The sequence below is a fragment of the Falco rusticolus genome, chromosome 1 (assembly GCF_015220075.1).
Source record: "Falco rusticolus isolate bFalRus1 chromosome 1, bFalRus1.pri, whole genome shotgun sequence".
Lineage (NCBI taxonomy): Eukaryota > Metazoa > Chordata > Aves > Falconiformes > Falconidae > Falco > Falco rusticolus.
In genome coordinates this window covers 123,226,094-123,244,160 of record NC_051187.1, presented here as the reverse complement: position 1 = coordinate 123,244,160, position 18,067 = coordinate 123,226,094, and the positions used below count along the sequence as shown (strand labels likewise).

The 18,067-nt window shown below is 39.0% G+C and overlaps 1 protein-coding gene across 2 annotated transcripts in view; it reads right to left on the bottom strand.

Annotated features, from left to right (window-relative positions):
- The window catches only part of DCTD (dCMP deaminase), a 67,358-nt gene that overhangs the window by 42,332 nt on the left and 6,959 nt on the right, over positions 1-18,067 (bottom strand). For both annotated transcript variants that reach the window (XM_037399227.1, XM_037399237.1), the window contains exon 3: positions 9,765-9,863. The gene's annotated coding sequence lies outside the window, so the exon portion shown is untranslated. The remainder of the gene's footprint in view (positions 1-9,764; positions 9,864-18,067) is intronic.

The window sequence follows — 18,067 nt, the reverse complement described above, 5'->3', positions numbered from 1 at the left end:
ACATCATACAAGGGGCCTTAAGCATGCTACGAGGCTTCAGCCTAAGCCTACTGTTAGCCTTCAACAAAGTTCAGAAAAGGCAGTTGAAAAGAGTGTGCTTCTTGATTCAACATGCACAAAAATGTCTACAAAAGCATAAAAGACCTCTCACAGGTAAGTTCCAAGACTTCTGCCATATAGCTCTTTTTAGAATCAGAGAATCATAAAACCATTTAGGCTAGAAAAGACCTTTAAGATCATAGGGTCCAACCATAAACCTAACAGTGTCAAGTCCACCATTTGAACCTGAGCTCTGGCTAGGCTATGATTAAGATTTGTTTCAATACAATCCTGACAGGGATGGTGGGACTGAGAGTAAGAACGTGAACTCCATGGGAGTAGAGGTCAGGCCTTAAGAGGTTCCTTAGGGACAACATTAGGTTAGGAGATCCTGAACCTATCTAAAGAACAAGGGCTTAAAAAGGGAAGCTTCCTGCATGGATAAATAGTTGGTTAAAAGATGAAAAAGAGAGCATCAGAGTAAATGGTCGGTTTTCATAATGGAGGAGGTCACAAGTGGTCTGCCTGAGATATGTTCTTCAGCATATCCATAGATTACTTCGAAAAGGGAGCCGATAATGAGATGACAGTATGTGCCAGTGATAGCATTAAAGTAATGGTTAGTGGGACAAAGGTTTGTGGTGAAGAACTGCTGCAGTCCCAGAGATCAGTGACCTCCCTAAAGATACAATACAATGTCTCATCTTTGAAGGGGGTGAAAGAGAACGTGCCAGGAAGGATACCCACTGGTCCAAGATTATGTAGACAGAGATGTCAGCTCTGTCACTTCACTATTTGGCCCCACAGTTACAACTACATCTAGTGTGGTTCAGGAGGCTTTGGGCTTGCGTGGTCCAAGAGACCAATTGTCATGATGGACAATCACCAGGGACGAGAAACTCTCAAAACGCAGTGGCAGGACAGGTCAGCCAGTGTGGTAAAAGCATTAAGTCACATGAATGACTGGAGAACCAGTCCTCTAAGCTAGAATCTGAGGCTGACTACCAACTTGTGAAGTTGGCTATAATGGTCAAGTTTATGTGACCATGCTTTACATGTAGAACACATCTATGTTCTCTCTGCATGGACAGTCACAAACTCGGGCTCCGTTCTTCTGATTTCACACAGCCAAAGAGATGCTTACATTCTTCTGTATTTTTTGTCCTTATTTAAAATTGATATCAATTAATAAAGCACAAAAAAATGAAGTATAAGGAAAAAAAGTGTTGCTAACAAAAGCCTGCATCTCCCTTAACATGCCCACAAAATTTTCAGTGAAGTCAAAAGAACAGCATATGGCAGAAGTCTCAAATCAGACTTCTTTTCACCGTGAATCCCTACGGAATTCATAGGGGTTTCAGTGGCAAGGAATTTTAAAGGAATTCCATTTCCAAATATATAACAGTCTAATAGGTTGGAACAGTAATTCTTCTTCCATCAAATTTAATGGGTACTTTTTAGATTTAATGTGTTTGTGACATTTTTGCAGACTCGTATTTCCTTTGTTGTCTTCACATTGTTACAGAGTCGCACCCCAGGGTACTTTATGAAACTGTAACTGATATAAAAACTTGATTGGCAGATTTTTGTGTGTAAAATATATGTTTCATGACATTTTAAAGTATTTCCTGATGGAATCTACTTTGTTCTGTATTAGGCTGTAGTTCCTTTTCTGTTATGTGAAAATATATTTTTGCATTGGGTGCAGTACCAAATACATTGCTTTAGGTACTGTCAGTAAAATATTAAATATAGCTTATGGCACTGTGACAGGTATTCAAAAATACAAGAGGAACATTTCTGTTATGGTAAACTGCCCAAACTTTCCATGCAAATAGAATCTTCAGTATTTTGGTGTGAAGACTACCAAAATGGAAACAATGCATAATAAACTAGCTTAATTTCTTTGAGGAAATGAAAATAAAAGTGGACAAGAGTAAAGAAGTATACATTATTCATTTGGATTCCAAGGAAGCTTTTAATCCAGTACCAGATACATTATTAATGAATTGGGTAAGAAGGTAAGGAAGTAATACTCAACTGGATAACAAACTGGCTTGCTCACAAGGTCAAGGAATGACCATAAATACAAAAGGAAGATGACAAAGCACCACAGAGCTTAGCATTAGATTCTCATCTTCATCACACTAACAAACTGGACAGAGCTTCAGGGTGTGCAATTTGGTGTGTCAGGAATACAGCTGGTCATGAACATGAATATAGTTCAAACTGAATGGAAGAAAAGTGGATATGTATATGCCATAGAAGTGAAAATTTAAAATTTATAAAAGTAAGCATAAGGAAGTTTAAAAACTAACAAAGATTATGCCCTATGTTATGGGCTGTACTGAACATGTCAAAGACCTGGCAGTGTTCAATACAAAGTTTAAAACATAAGGTAACTAAATAAGTTATTATATTACATTATGTTAAAACGATTTGGTAAGAATGTAAAATACCACAAAAATACGATTAGCCATTCAATACCTGACAGTAGCTAGAAAGGACAAAAATTATATGCAGAACATGAAGAATACTAAATCCAGACTCATAGTACAAAGGAATGTGAAAAGAATTGAAAACTAGAATATTAGTTTGAATATGTCCCGGGAAGACGCAGATTAACAGTTCTTCCCACCAGTTTACTTGTTTGGCTGTTTTTGTGCACTGAACTGTAGGCATATTAATGACTGACAAAATATCAAAATGAATTTTTCTCTTTCTCCAAGAATCTTCCAGTTATTCTCAGAAAATCAGAAGGTAATATACAGGTGAAGGACAGCACTTGTTGGAAGACTGCTGTGATACTTCAGCGGGAAAAAAAAGGTCTTTCATAAATGCTTATATTAAGCACCAAGTGATGTTCTTCATTGCTATACTCTCTAACTAGTGCAGTATATGCTAAATTCATCACTGCTCTATATATCCTTGCACTTTCGAGTGTTGCAGTGTGAATTCCCCCTTAAGGTGCATACTCAAGAGCCGTGAGTGCAACCAGTGCTCTTGCTACCAAATCCTTGATTTACCTAAGTCACATGGAGGTTTAGTCTTCCACCTGCCTTTTCAGTTTCCAAATGCAGCCTTTAGGAGAACCAGTTAGACAAGATTAAGACAAGTGCAAGCTACACTTCAGCGCATCTGACCATACTCATTAGCATCGAGATGGTTTATTCTTTTGACAAAAGCAGCTCACACATAAATGTTTGGCTGAAGCTTAAGCAAAGAAATAAGTGATGCTACATGAAGAGCTCACAGAGGCACTAAGTCTACCTTGTGAAAGATATAACTAAAGTCTACACTAAGTCTACTCTGACTGAAAATTCACAACGGTAAGTGGCCAACTTGGTCCATAATTAGGGACTGTTTGTGGATTGTTACATCTTTGCATCTGGGACTAATGCTTGCCCTCAGGCAGTTGTCTTTGTTGAACTGTGCTAGATGATGATTTTGCTTTGTTATTCATCCTACAGCAAAGCAGCGTGAAACCTGCAGCTGTCCAGACACTCTAACCTGTTGCTCATCTTCTGAGACTCTGAGTCAATTCTGTACACATAAAACTCATTCTCCACTCTCCATATTGCTTTTTCATAGATTTGAAATGTCAAGATCTGAGACGTCAGTATTCTGCAGCCTCAAGCCAAGCTAACTGAAAGCTAGAGGACGAACAACATGAGGTTATGGCTTGACAGAGTTGTCTCTTTGTCAGCTTCTATCAGGATTACTATATTATGACTGGTTAACTTGTATGACAGACAAAATTCTGGAGGGACTGAGGGTAGGGGGAAGAAAAAAATATAAACAATTATTTCAGAAAGAAAAGACTATCATACAGGGTTACTACCTTCTGTTTGGTGTGCCAGACCAGCTAAACCATAAAACAGACCCCTCCTCAACAAAGCAAAACCAAAAGATGCCTGTATGTTCCCTAGTTTTCTTAGGGCAGAGGTTAAATGAGGATAGTCATCACACCTCGTTATTGGAAGGAATAGTAAGTAAGACAGTAAGTGCAGCCTAAGAAAATTAATAGAATAGAACAGAATAGGGCAGAACAGAACAGGACAGAGCAGAGCAGAACAGAACAGAATGGAATAGGATGGAATAGAACGGAACGGAACGGAACGGAATGGAACAGAACAGAACAGAACAGCACAGAACAGAATAGAACAGAATAGAATAGAATAGAATAGAATAGAATAGAACAGAACAGAACAGAACAGAACAGAATAGAACAGAACAGAATTGAATAGAATAGAATAGAACAGAACAGAACAGAACAGAACAGCACAGAACAGAATAGAATAGAATAGAATAGAACAGAACAGAACAGAACAGCACAGAACAGAATAGAATAGAATAGGTCTTTTTTCAGTGAGTTCTAACCTTCACTACCTAGAGCAATACAGCTGCCTTCCTACTGATGTCAGATGCCTATGGAGAAAATAGGACTGAAAGCAGTGATTGTGGGGGATCCTTTCTGAGAGGTTTTTGTGCTGGGGATCATGGTACTGAGAAGAAAATAAACCTCCTTGCCCCATGTGAATCCTTCACACAGCAAGGGGGTGAACTAATTTCTCCCATGCTGGCCTGTTCTGTGTTGGTCTTTGTAGATTCTCTACATTATTAAATTTTTCTAAGTCAATACGGAGTGTGTTTATGGTTTACTTTTATGATTCTCTTGAATTAGTCTATGACTGTCCTCTCTTAATTCTTAACATATCTCAGATATTTCCATCATTTTTCTGGGTGATGGTAATATAAAGGCGCTGTCAAACTCTCTGATGAATCTCGGATTTATACTTCATATCTAATATTCTCATATAAAATTTTTCCTCCGAGACATTCAGATATCCACCTCTGGAAGATTTCCAGATTTTGTTTCCACACATTAAGATGCAAATTATCCCTAGTTTCCCTCCTTAAAGGAATCTCCTAATGGTTCTTCTCATAATATTGTCAGTTTCTAACTTTTGAATGCTCAGTTTTGCAATACTAACGGCCGTTTTTGGTAGAACATGCAAAACAATCATCTGCTGTTAGCACAACTGGCATCAGTGGTATTATTCTTACTCTTTGTGAGTACAATGATGAATACAAATAGGCCAAATACATTTGTGAATAGTTTCTTGGGATCCTGTTCTGGACAATATTCCATTTAATTATATCTTTCACAAAGCTTTTAAGACATCCAGAATATTTTTATAAGTCTTTCTAATAGGTCGGAATAAATATAATAATGTTTTAAATAGGCATATAGTGAATGAAGCTATGAAAATGAAATGAGGGTAGAAGCAGAAATGGAAGCAATCTTACTACTGTACTATAAAAAAAAGACTTCCTGTGAGTTCCTTGCTTTATGTTCTATATGGAGAAGAATTAATATATCAAATGTAGTTACAGGTAGCTAATTTATAACTAAATGGTCATCAGCTATGGTCTATGTGGTGGTCTTGAAAATTTTATTTTATGTTCTCTACTTTTATGAACAATCTGTTTCATCCCCTCAAATCATAATTGACAAAAATTATGTTTCATCCGTGATGTTTGCAATAAAAATAATATGGTTTCAGGCATCAACTGACAACATTATTTTTTGAGCACAGGGGAATCATTAATCTTGAGAGACAATCAACTGCTAAATCAATTATAAAAATATAGGTGCTTTCAGTTAGTTTTAATTGTTCATTATCACAAGAAATTCAAACACTTGGTGTAGCTGCCTAAGGCACCAGCTAAGCAAATCTATGATGAAGTTCCAACAGTCTGCAAGAAAGTAAAGCTAAAATATTTGAGTAAATCTTATCCAGGAACAAATTAATAGAGCACAGGTTGCCATACCCATTATAGCTACACCCAACCTCTATTAGCCTCCTCCATTTCTTAATTCCACTGAAATTTGAAGCACTGAAATGTAGTGGTAGGTCTTATTCATAGCATTTACAGTAACGGTTTTCCATAAAATTGTGTCGCTTTATTCTTGTGGTCCACCTCCTTCTACTAGGAAGAAACAAAACCAAAACCAAAACCAAAAAACAAGCCAGAATTCAAAGGAAGGAAGAAATAGCTGATGCGGGTGGGGCATTACCAAATCTCCGTGAAGTCCATGGGCCATACCTCAGCCTGCTGTACAAGAAATTCTAGTTGCCAGCATTAGTGAAGGAATTATTCCAAGTATTACTGCAAATCACATATTCCCTTTAGATTATTACTGGCAGAATTTTAAAATATTTACCTTATTTATCAGCTCCCGTATCTTCTCTTCTAAATGTAAACTGTAATCAATAAATCATCAATACCTCACTTCTTTATTCTGTGGGATCTAAACTATATAGCTTTCCATTGTTTTTACATATATGTGTGTGTGTGTAAATATATATGTAATGCCCATCCTTTCCGAACCCATCAGAAACAAACATTGCTAATCAATAAAGGTGCACCTATTATTTGGGAGCTGTGACTACTTCTATATAATGAGTAATTAATTTAAATAGCAAAGGATAAAATGGCAAAAGTTTTTTATGCAGTCCAGCTTTGAAATGTTACAGCTTTGAAGATGAATGAAACTAGGTCCAATGTTTAGGCAATGATTTTATTTTGTTGTGAACTGTGCTAATTTGTTATGAGAATAGAGAATGCTCAAATTTCAAACTCTGTGTTACTGTAGACAGAGAATAGAACAGAACAGAACAGAATAGGTGTATGTTAAAACTCTCCTAATTTTGGCAGTGGTTTTAAAAGGATAGAATTGTGGGATGCATTACTACCAAAAATTATCTTCCCCTTCCTGATTTTGTAAGCTTTTAGGTGATTAATAAGGAATGGCAAAACTTAATAAAAACAGTCTTTGTTTTTCAGTATTGTTTTTCAGTGAAATGCTTCCTTCAGGGAAAGTGAGATGGTTAATGAAGCAACAGCAAATGCTGAAGGTACAGCTTGGCATACTTTCCATAGTGGAAGCCATGTGGAGCTTGTAGCAGGCCTTAGGCTGGCTTTTTGAGTATAGCTATACTTAACCCGCAGACTTGAACGGAAGTTCAGTTTACTTAGGAATTTAACTAACTTTATTTCAAACCACAGGGAAAAAAAAAAATAATCTTTAAACCTTCTTACTACTACTCCCAAATTTATTTTAAAAGTGTCTTTTGATAAGAAAAACTAACCCATTAATCTGAATGACAATTATTACCGCACTTAAAACTAAACCACTTAAAGTCTGGGAGTTCTTATGCAAAAGTTTAAAACTATTATACTTCAAATTAAATTTGAAGGTATTGAATATTGAGTTGCCTTTTTTTTTCCTCCCATCGTTTTTAATTACTCGTACATTTGCATGAAAATAGGATCTTTATTTCTTGAAAGCTCATCTGCTCCTGCTGCTTATTCTTCATTGAAGATGTCACATGCAAAGGGTTAGATCTTCAGGTGAGGTAGAAGCAAGAGCAGATGTGCTTAGAAGAAAGAAAGTTTTTTATGCAAATACTATTTTAAATAAAACAAAAGAGGGTAAAAAGTGAAAATACATGCTTTGAAAGCAAAATTCCAGAATCTGTTCCAGGAGATACAGATGTCCCTCCAAACAAAAGTAATTTTGAACTTTAAAACTGAATATATAACATGGAAATATAATATAAAACCCTGAAGATTAATTAGATCACTGTTTACTCAAAAAAGCCCCCTAATTTGATACTCATACCCTTACTGTACGATAAGGAAACACAGGACCCTGGCAGCAGTCAGGTTCATGTAAGCCCTCAGAATAAGACTTCTCCTGTAAAAAAGTTTCTTTTTTTGATGGTCCTTTCTTCATTTTTGATGGTCCTTTCTGAAAGAAATGGCTGATTTCTGTCTGAAGAGAGGCGTTTGTATCATAAAAATCAACCAGTCACATGCTTATGCCTTAGTGTGAAGAAACCATGAGCAGTCAATACTGCATGAACATAAACAATGAACTACCTATGGGTTGCTCCGTGTGCAAATCCAGTTGAAAGACAGTGGTGCAACTCAACAACTTTTGAGGGAGTTTGCACCACCACGGGTCTGTGCTTTCAAAGAGAACTGAAGTTATTTAACATCATATTTAATAGACAACCCCTGCTTCCATTTCTTGACAATGTAGCTTGATTCCAGCTACCAACAAAAAATTGAGTACATGAAAATAGTAATGAGAGCCTGGGCTGTATTAGAAGTATGAGAAAAGCCACCAAAGACTCACGCACTAAAATAAAACTGTTCTGCTTTAAAAGACCTATTGTGCTTTACCAAATCTTACTGAAGATTAACTGTTCTTCAGATAGCTCTGCCCAGTTAAGTAACAAATGTGGCAATTATGTCTGACAATCATTGCAACTGCCTGCAGCCTATCTGAGAAGCACCCTGAAGTTCATCACACTGCAAGCACCAGACTGGTGATGACAGTAAATGAGTTGTTATTCATCAGGTATTCCAAAACTGTACAAACCCATTTCTTTGTAAAATGTTTGCTGGGTAAATCACATTTTGGAACTACAAAATGGCACCAATGATCTCCATGGTCAGATCCCCAGTCCATGTAGGGTAAACTAGAGGCAGTGCTGCCTCTCTGCTGAAAGGGGGGAAGGGGAAGGGGAAGGGGAAGGGGGACCGCTCTATCAAAGCATCAGAAGTGCTATTTGACCTCATTTCTTCTGGTACAGAAAATGCCACAGAAGCAGAGGCAAAGCCCAGAGAGTATTTTACCTGCAGCCAGGAAAAACTGACAGTGCACTCAGATACTCAGATTCAAATCTGCAATACAAATGAATTGCTACTAATAAAAACAAAGCACAGAGCCCCTTTTACATTGTTTTATCCTGTTTAAAAGACAAACATTTGCATGCTGCAAGCCTCAAATGGATAAAAGCTACCATGAGAACTTATAAGCCATCTGCTAGCTTCCTAATGAAGCCAGTAACTATTATTGTTTACAGTTGAACACCGGGGGTCATGTGTATTTGCTGTAATGAAAGAATCAATGCATCACTGCAGATGCTAAAAGAGAACTTTTTTTTTTCCAGACGGCTAATTATAAATACAATAAAATAGCAAATTAAAAAAAAATATCTGTTCATCTCCATAGAGAAATAGTGCTTGGCACACCAAATACAAAATGCAGCACTGTTCTCTTTTCTACTAGTCTCCACTTGACAGACTCAGCTTACAGAAACAGAATCACAAAAAGTTACTCTTCAATACTTAACAAACAGCTGATCACCAAGGAATGCTTAGCTCCTAATTCTCTAATCTTTACAAATCTCCTACATTATTTAATTGTATTGTTTATCTGAATGTGATGATGAAGTACGCATTAACAGATATCTCTCCATTGCTCTTTCACTCTGTTTCTCTTGCTAGAAGACACCAAGATGTATGAAAACTTGCTTCAGTTGAGCTACTAAAAATGTCCCGAAGTTTCTTAGATCTTTTTAAATGTTGAAAAGAAACAGCAGTGATACAATTAATATTTAGCTTACTATTTCATCAAACAAAAATACACTTACAAAATACACAAAACTTACACAATAATGTTAATTCCCAACATTTAGTAAAAACAAAGAATGATAAATAATTGGGCCTTTGTACGTGATGGAATTCTTAAATTCAGTGAAAACAACTTATTAATTTTGACATCTTGTTAATGGCCTCTATTGGCTGTAAAAAAAGTATCTTAATTTCAGGAAATTTCCTAAAGCCTGTGAGTCAAGAAAACTTACTTGCTTTGCTCAGTCGAAACACTGCAAATGATTCCTCATTGTCCTCTGATATCAGCGCCATGGGCGCAGCCTTTTCGCAGCTCATTTCACTCATTCCACCTGCAGCATAAGCAGAGGTAATTATCTATCATATGGCTAAAATGCAGTATAACATTGTAGCTAGATGGGTTGCAGTAGACGGGAAAGCTATATTATTGTAGGCAACAAAACAGTAAACCCATAGGAAGGAATGGGAACAATGTTCCTCTTTTACAATAATAAATACTTGTAGCAGGTTGCACTCAAGGCAGAAATAAAGCAGGCTGTCAGCAGGAGAACACTGCTTTTTTAAAAAATAATTTTGTCTTTGTATCGTGGCGATGGCCAGGGAGAGATAGCACCAGGTAGGTCAGGGTGGGCAGAGTTCATTAGTGAGGCCAGTGAGCCCAGAGGAGCATCCCTGGGAGAGACCTGTTAAGTCTAACACTTGGCTCGCCTGCCACACCTGCCGCACACGTCCCTGAGGTATGCGCATACCACGAGCGAGTGGCCTGAGAGGCTGGGTAAAGAGAAGATGGAGGGACCTGCTCAGCATCCAAAGCTTTGCTTTGCTTGGGCAGACCTGGCTGGACCCCTCCAGAAGAAATCAGTGAAAGAGCAGAGTGACTGGAGTACAGAAGAGGATGAGAATAGTTGTCCTGGTTTTGCCTGGGATAGAGTTAATTTTTTCCCTAGTAGCTGGTACAGTGCTGTGCTTTGGATTTAGGATGAGAATAATGTTGATGTTTTAGTTGCTGCTGAGCAGTGCTTACACAGAGTCAAGGACTTTTCAGCTTCCCACCCCACCAGCGAGAGGGCTGTGGGGGCACAAGAAGCTGGGAGGAGACACAGCCAGGACAGCTGGCCCCAGCTGGCCAAAGGGCTACCCCATACCATATGGCATCATGCTCAGTACATAACCTAGGGGGAAAGCTGGCTGGGGGCCACTGCTCAGGAACTGGCCGGGTATTGGTCAGTGGGTGGTGAGCGACTGCGTTGTGCATCACCTCTTTTGTGTATTCCAATTCTATCGTTGTCCTTGTCATCCTCGTTGTTATTATTTTCCCTTCCTTTTCTGTTGCATTGAACTGTTTTTATCTCAACTCATGAATTTTACTTCCCCGCCTCGCCTCCGATTCTCTCCCTGATCTCACCTGGCGAGGAGTTGAGCAAATGGCTTGTGTGGTGTTCAGCTGCCTGCCAGGTTAAACCACAACAATAATTTAGTTAGTACTCGGACAATGTTGTCATCTTTCTGGACTTAGGTGAATAACTTCCTTTATATGTCTTAATTCTCTGTTGCATAAAATGTCTGAGATAATACTTTCTTTCCTAAACCATAGGCAAAGGTGTATGAATATACCTGTTTCCCCAAATTACAGGGGAGTTGCAAGAATTAATTAGTTAATGTTTGCAAAGTGCTTTGAAGGCAGAAGCTAATCTATAAATGCTAATTATTAAATCAAAGGTTTATCTGACTTCATTACTAAACCACTAATAAAATAAGTTACATAGCTGTTGCAGGTTGGAAAAGGCATTTTTACTGTCTAAAAGATATAAAGGTTTTAATTAGCAAATGTTTTGAAAGCGCTTTGCTGAGGAAAAAAATGCGAACTGTTAATAAAGGTTTTCCCTAATGGCAATGGCAACAAAATATGAACTTCTGGATGCTACTGTAACTTCTGCATATATTACCTACAGTTTTGTCCCATGACAACTATATTTTTATCTGAAGCACTATTTTTGTATTATTGATGAAAAAAATTGTGGTTATGTTTGTCAAATAAGTGTTCAGATGCAGAAAGAGATTAAAGGTATCATTCTTAGCAAGAAACAGCAAAACCTAAATTATTCTCAGATTATACATATATACACATACCATTATTTTTGCTACTTAACCTAAAGTTGTATTTTGCTAAGCTTCCAAGCTTCTCCTAATTTACAACATTCAGCCCTTCCAAACGCTCTACTGTACCTGTGCATATGTGACTTGTTATCTACATGTTATCTTAAAATCTAAGCATGCAGAAGATTTTCATCTTTTACGCATAGGCAGTTAGAAAGACTGAATTCTTAAAGTGCCTCAAGCCTTCTGAAACACCGTGGATCTTTAAGCTCACATAGTTTCATCCTGCCAGGAGAAACCCTTTGTTCACCTCTTTGTGACACTTGTTTCCCCTCTGGATTTAATAATATAAACCTGGGTATAATAATATGAACATGTTGATTTATTAATATAATAGTGTATTAACATAACTGGTTCTGATTCATCCCCTTCCTACATACATTTTACACAGAGACTCACTTTCAGAGCCTTCCAGAGTCATATTATTATTATTATTTCAAAATTATCAGATGGTTATCAGTATTTCTCAAGTGCCTAAGCTAGTGGTTTGAAAGTAGACCTGGATATGCTTAACGCCAGCTGTAATGTCTGCCTACGGCTGTAGAAAACATGAAACCTTGAGCAATAAGAAAAGTTCTATTGATCTGCTTTGCTGAGAGGGGAGAGACATGCCAGCATCCTCTCTACTTAAAACTGTGCTGGTGTCAGGAGGATGAGGATGGCATCAGCCAGGTCCACTCAGCGAAGCAATGCAGCCTGGCTGCTGAGGCGGAAGCTGCCCTTTTCCACAGTCCAGGACACAAAAGACCTCATACTGTCCCTAGTGTTCCCAGCAGGAAGGAGGGGTCCAGGTGTTGCTCCTACAGAAACCAAAGGGGTCTGCTGCTTTCCAATGTCACAATCCAGTGGCTCCAAAAGGTCCCTCTCAAACACCCCTGGGGCAGACGGCAGTATGTGTTCATCAATTTGAGCCACAAATAGCAGAAGACGATATGCTACAGCAAGGGGTTATGTCCATTTCGGTGCTGTTACTATAGCTCTTTCAAGCAGGTGGGGAAGAGTTAGAGCAGCAGCAGAAGTGACAAACTTTTATCAGTGCATCAATTACCAAGCTGTCCCCAAAGGACAGATGACTGAGATTTTTTGGAAAGGGGGCAGGGTTCAGGGCTGGGGACAGAAAGGGCCATCTAGGAATAGACAGGAAATTAGAAGTGTTCAAGAGACCTGTTAATATGTCAAAGGGGACCTTAGCAGAAGAAACTCAAGATTACTGGATTTCTCTAAGCCCAGGGGGGGTTGAGTGTATTTTCCTGGGTTGCAAAATTACCTTATAAACCCGTAATTACTATATCTTTACAAAACAATTCCAGACTAACTAATAAATAGATAGTCCAAATTATTTTGCAGCTAGTATAAAATTACACATTGTGAAATAAGGTACCAATGACATAAACCAAGAGCAGTAGTGCTGAAGCAAGGTCTTGAATAATATTTTTGTTGTTGTTATAACTATTAGCCATCACTTTTTTAAAATTATAGGAAATTGTGTAGCCTTTCTGGATAAAATGTATAGATTTTAAGAGTAATGGATGGCATTAAGATTATACTAAAAATTATGAAAAAAGAAAAATTACCCCTTTTTATTTTTAATGCTACATTAATTAAATCCAAATGGACTCTGGTAAAATAAAGGTATACACAAACCTTTGTTTGGAGAACCTTAAAATGTGTATCAACTTCCACAGAAAAATGTTGATGGCATCAGAACTCAAACAGACAGGTCTACCTTCAATCCTGTATTTTGACTTTGTGTACTTTAGCTTTTCACAATCTGGTATCACCAAAGGTATTGGTCCATTCACAGGTGGCAAAAACAGAATTAGAAATAATGCAGAAAAAAAGCAGACATGCTCAAGTAATATTTCTGTCTTGTAGTTGGGGAAAAGGCACGTTAAGTATTAATAAATTATGCTGATAGAACTTCCTGCTCTGAGAGTAAATTGTGAAAAAACAGGTGTGATGGAACTGGGTCAGGCATTAGAGCTTGGCAATATGATGGCCAAAAGTGGGTTTCAATAGGAAAAATATCAAGTCAGGTATCCAGGAAACAAGTACACAGCTTGTCTTTTGAGGACAGTGGTCTTAGTTATGGGAATCTCTGTCACAGAAGAAGAGCTTAGGTCACAGTAGCACTGCTTGGACACAAGTCCCAGTGAGGGGCTGTGGCAGACAGCGTTAATCCAATCTGTGGCCAAAAAGTGTGGAAACTATAGCAGAAGTGTATAGTTGCCACATATCCCTATATTTGGCATTAGTGTGACTGTTGCTGGGGAATTGGTTCTGTTTCTGGTATTTCAAACTGAAGAAAGATCTCCTTTAACTGGAGTGGATACAGAGAAGACAAATTAAAATGATTAAAGGAAAGTGAGCTTTATAGTGGAAAACTTACCAATGAGGAGATTAAGACGTGATTTGATCAAATTATGTACATTTGCAAAATAGAAATAGTAATTTCCACTTGTGCAAGATGAGATTTAAACACATCTAATTAAATACAAGAGTGAAGAATTCTGACATGGAAATGTTTACTTCTTTCCTGTGTCTATGCTTAATTGGGGGATGTATAGAGCACTAAAATTAAAAATCCAGTATTTGAAAAGGATGCAAAATTCACCTGCTTGACTTGCTTCAAATCAAAATAAAACAGTTACTAACATTCAGCTCTTTGTGTTTCCTGAAATCGTTTAAAGGCAACTCTAAAAATTATTTTTTCTATTTGGTTTGTTATTCCATTATCCTTGCTTACTTTAGCAATGTAGTTTTCTTTCTACCCACTCTGCGTTTGCTTTCATGAAAGTCTGCTGCTATGACCCGTCCCAGAACAATTTGCTTATACAGGTAGACAGATTAAAAATATGAAAAAGCCTAGCTACACATTGAGACAATCTCACATCTCAGAAATCATGTGTAACAATCCATGTAGATTGTATCCCACTGCTGGTCAGGAAAAGCAAGGCTTTGCAGAGGTTAAGAAGCCCTGTCATACCCTGGAATTGACAGTTTGCCCTGTACCCAGCTATGTGGCAGATCAAATAGGGTATCATGTTAAGGATTTAAATCATTGCACTAACAGGATTTGGTGCTGCAGAAGTATCAACTGTCAGGTAAAGCAGCAGAGAAAACAAAGTTTTGACATGCTCATTACGAGTTGTCTTTCATCCATCACTGTTTGGCTTTGGGGTTTTTTACTATTAGTTTTCTGCAGGTCCTTCGGTTCAGTATTTGACATTGTTTCAAAAAATATGACATGACAAGACATCATAATTATTCTGTCATGATGATTTGCTACATTTGAACATAAGAATCCTCTGTAAATAAAGTGAAGGGATATGAAAAAGAATTTTAGCTCTGCGGTCTGGCTTAAGGCCTTTGATTTTATTTTGATTTAGAAATATCATGGTTCACTGCAGGCTCACCAGAGTGAGTTTAATGGATTAGAATACGTTATTAAAATGAGATTGCTGGAGAAGTGTATTCCACATTTGTGGAATTCTGGAATTACTCCATATTTCATACACTTCCCGGAGAGGGGAGTTTAAACAAAATGACTGGTGAATGGCCTCTGCTGCATTAAAAGGCAGTGTACGCTACTTTTTCTTTCTTGCCTTACAGGATAAGGGGCAGGAGTAGCACTACAGGTTCACTACAGCAAACAAGTTTTCTCTGTTTTTAGCTTTTCATCATTTATGATGATACATCAGAAAAGATCTCTTAATATATATATATATATACAGAAAAGTATTACTCTTTCATGTGGTGTTATGCACATAAAATGTGCATACATCTGCTTTTGAGAATTTTTTTGCTTTTTGAGATTTTATTCTGAAACATTATTTCCTTCAAGGGTTTACTTGATTCAGGAAAATCTCTTTTCATAAACAACTCCCTAACTTCCTCTTACCTGTCTCAGTGCATTTCTTTGCCTCCTATTACCAAAACAAAAGAAAAGCTTGTGTTAACTTGCTCGTGATCTGCAAAAACCACCTAAAACTTAAAAAATACATTATTTAATCGGCCAGATCTTTGCTTTCTCTTAACAGCATTGCGGTGCCTGCGATTACTGATGTTACATGTAACTTCAGGTCGGCTCTTTCCCTGTAACTAGTGTAGAAGGCACACCTATTCCAGGGGTTACAACCAATTCCAGGGGTGACAAGGGCTCTCAACCTCCAGTTGCTGCTTCTTCCACCTCTCACCGAATGGAGCTGCTGGTGTGGCTATTGGTGCTGTTCAGCAGCACGTTCACCTCCGCCCGGAGCCCTTCCCGAGCAGAATCCAGGGGTCAGCACTCCTGTTCTGGCTTTGCCCCTATTTTTCCTGTCTCACAAGAGTGGGGTGGTTTGAGTGGTGACCCCAGCCACTGACTCTAACGGCAGATGTCACTGTCGGCAGCGTGGTCCTTTGCTGGCTGATCACGGCAACGGGTACGAAGACAACTACAGGCACGAAGTGTGTTCAGGGAGTGGGTATGTGGGATGCTCCGAAGGGAGCAGGGTGGTTGATACAGGTACGACAGCAGACATTGGGGACGGCAGCACGGAGACACACCAGCTGCATGGAGTAAGCCAGGTCTGTTAGTGTTAGCTCTGCTGCGGCCCCAGCCCTGGCAGATCAGACCTGACCGCTGCAGAGTGACAGGAGCATCTGAGAGAGGAGGTGTAAGAAAGGAGGTGGGAAGGGGAAGGCAAGGAAAAGAGCTGGAGCCAACATGTGCCACAGAAAAAGGTGACACTACCCTTCCTGCCCCCACCCCCATCAGCAATGTATCAAAAAATTACCGTGAATCTTTGTTTAACTATATGGGGTGAAAGTAGATGGAAACTGTAGATCAACCAACCCTTGTTCCACTACATTTTGAAGATACACTCCACTTTATTTCCTTGGTTTGAAAGGCCTAATTCTGCAATCTGAAAGAAAGCCCAACTTAATTGTTTCTGAGTTCCTGGAGTGGAAAGCAGGCTGCTGCATAAGGGTATCATACTTCTTTCACATTTGTTATGTTCTGAAAAAAAGGTATTGATGGTTAAGTAATCAGAGTTTCTGAGCCACTGTTTGAAAACACCATTTTTCTTCTTCGTATAAAAGAACATTTTTATTTATTTCTATTGCTGAAGGTGGCATATCAAGTTGTACAAACATGTATTAATGCTTCCGTAGAGGAACCAAGGTGTTTTGTGAGTGATGATATCCACAATACCACTGAAGGCTGCAGAGACTGCAGTCCTGAGGAGGTTTATGTCTTGTTCTGATTGTCTAGAGAGGCTAAAGGGAAAGCAGCACTGATGCTAAACACCTGGCTGCTCGCTTACAGGAGCACCTCTGGCCTAGAGTTCAAGAAGCCAGTTTGCAGCGTAGTAGTTTCTTTGTTTTGGTCTGTTTGAATTACGCGGCACACTTTCGTGCTCTTTAAAGATGCGGATAAATGGGCAAAAGCGAATCTCACAAAGTTTAACAAAGAGAAACACAATAACCTGCACCTGGGGAGGAATAACTTCATGCACCAGTACGTGCTCCATGCCAACTGGCTGGAAAACAGCTTTGCAGAAAAAGACCCGGGGATCCTGGTGGACAAAAAGCTGACCATGAGCCCGCAAAGTGTCCTTGCAGCAAGGCAGCCAGCAGCAGCCTGCATTAGCAGTATTGCCAAGGTGATCCTTGGTGACCTGAGGTCACCAAGGGAGGTGACCCTCTGCTCAGCACTGGTGAGGCCACACGTGGCATGCTGGGTCCAGTTTGGGGCTTCTCCATACACGAGACATGGACGTGACATACTGGAGATAGCCCAACTAAAGACCACAAGGATGATTAAGGGACTGGAGCACCTCACACACGGGGGAAGGCTGAGAGAGCTGGGACTGTCCAGCCTGGAGAAGAGAAGGCTCAGGGGGATCTCATCAGTGTTAGATAAATACCTGAAGGGAGGGTACAAAGAAGATGGAGGGAGCCAGGCTCTTTTCAGTAGTGTACAGTGACAGGCCCAAAATGAAACAAGGAGGCTCCCTCTGAACATCGGGAAACAATTTTTTCCTGTGAGGGTGACCAAGCACTGGAGCAGGTTGCCTTCAGAGGCTGTAGAATCTCCATCCTTGTTGGAGATGTTAAAAAAATGTCTGGACATGGTCCTGGGCAGCCATCACTAGGTGGCCCTGCTTAACCAGGGGGGCTGAACAAGATGACCTCCAGAGGTCCCTTCCAACTTCAACCATCCTGTGATTCTGTGATTCCTTTGGTACAAGCACCAACTGTACATCCTTTGCCTTTACATTCACACCTTTACAGAACAGCTGATTTTCAGCGACAGCTCTGACATACCATAGTCCAAGGATTATGTTTTAATACTTAAATTCTGCAGACTTTGCCTAGCTTTGTATTATTTTCT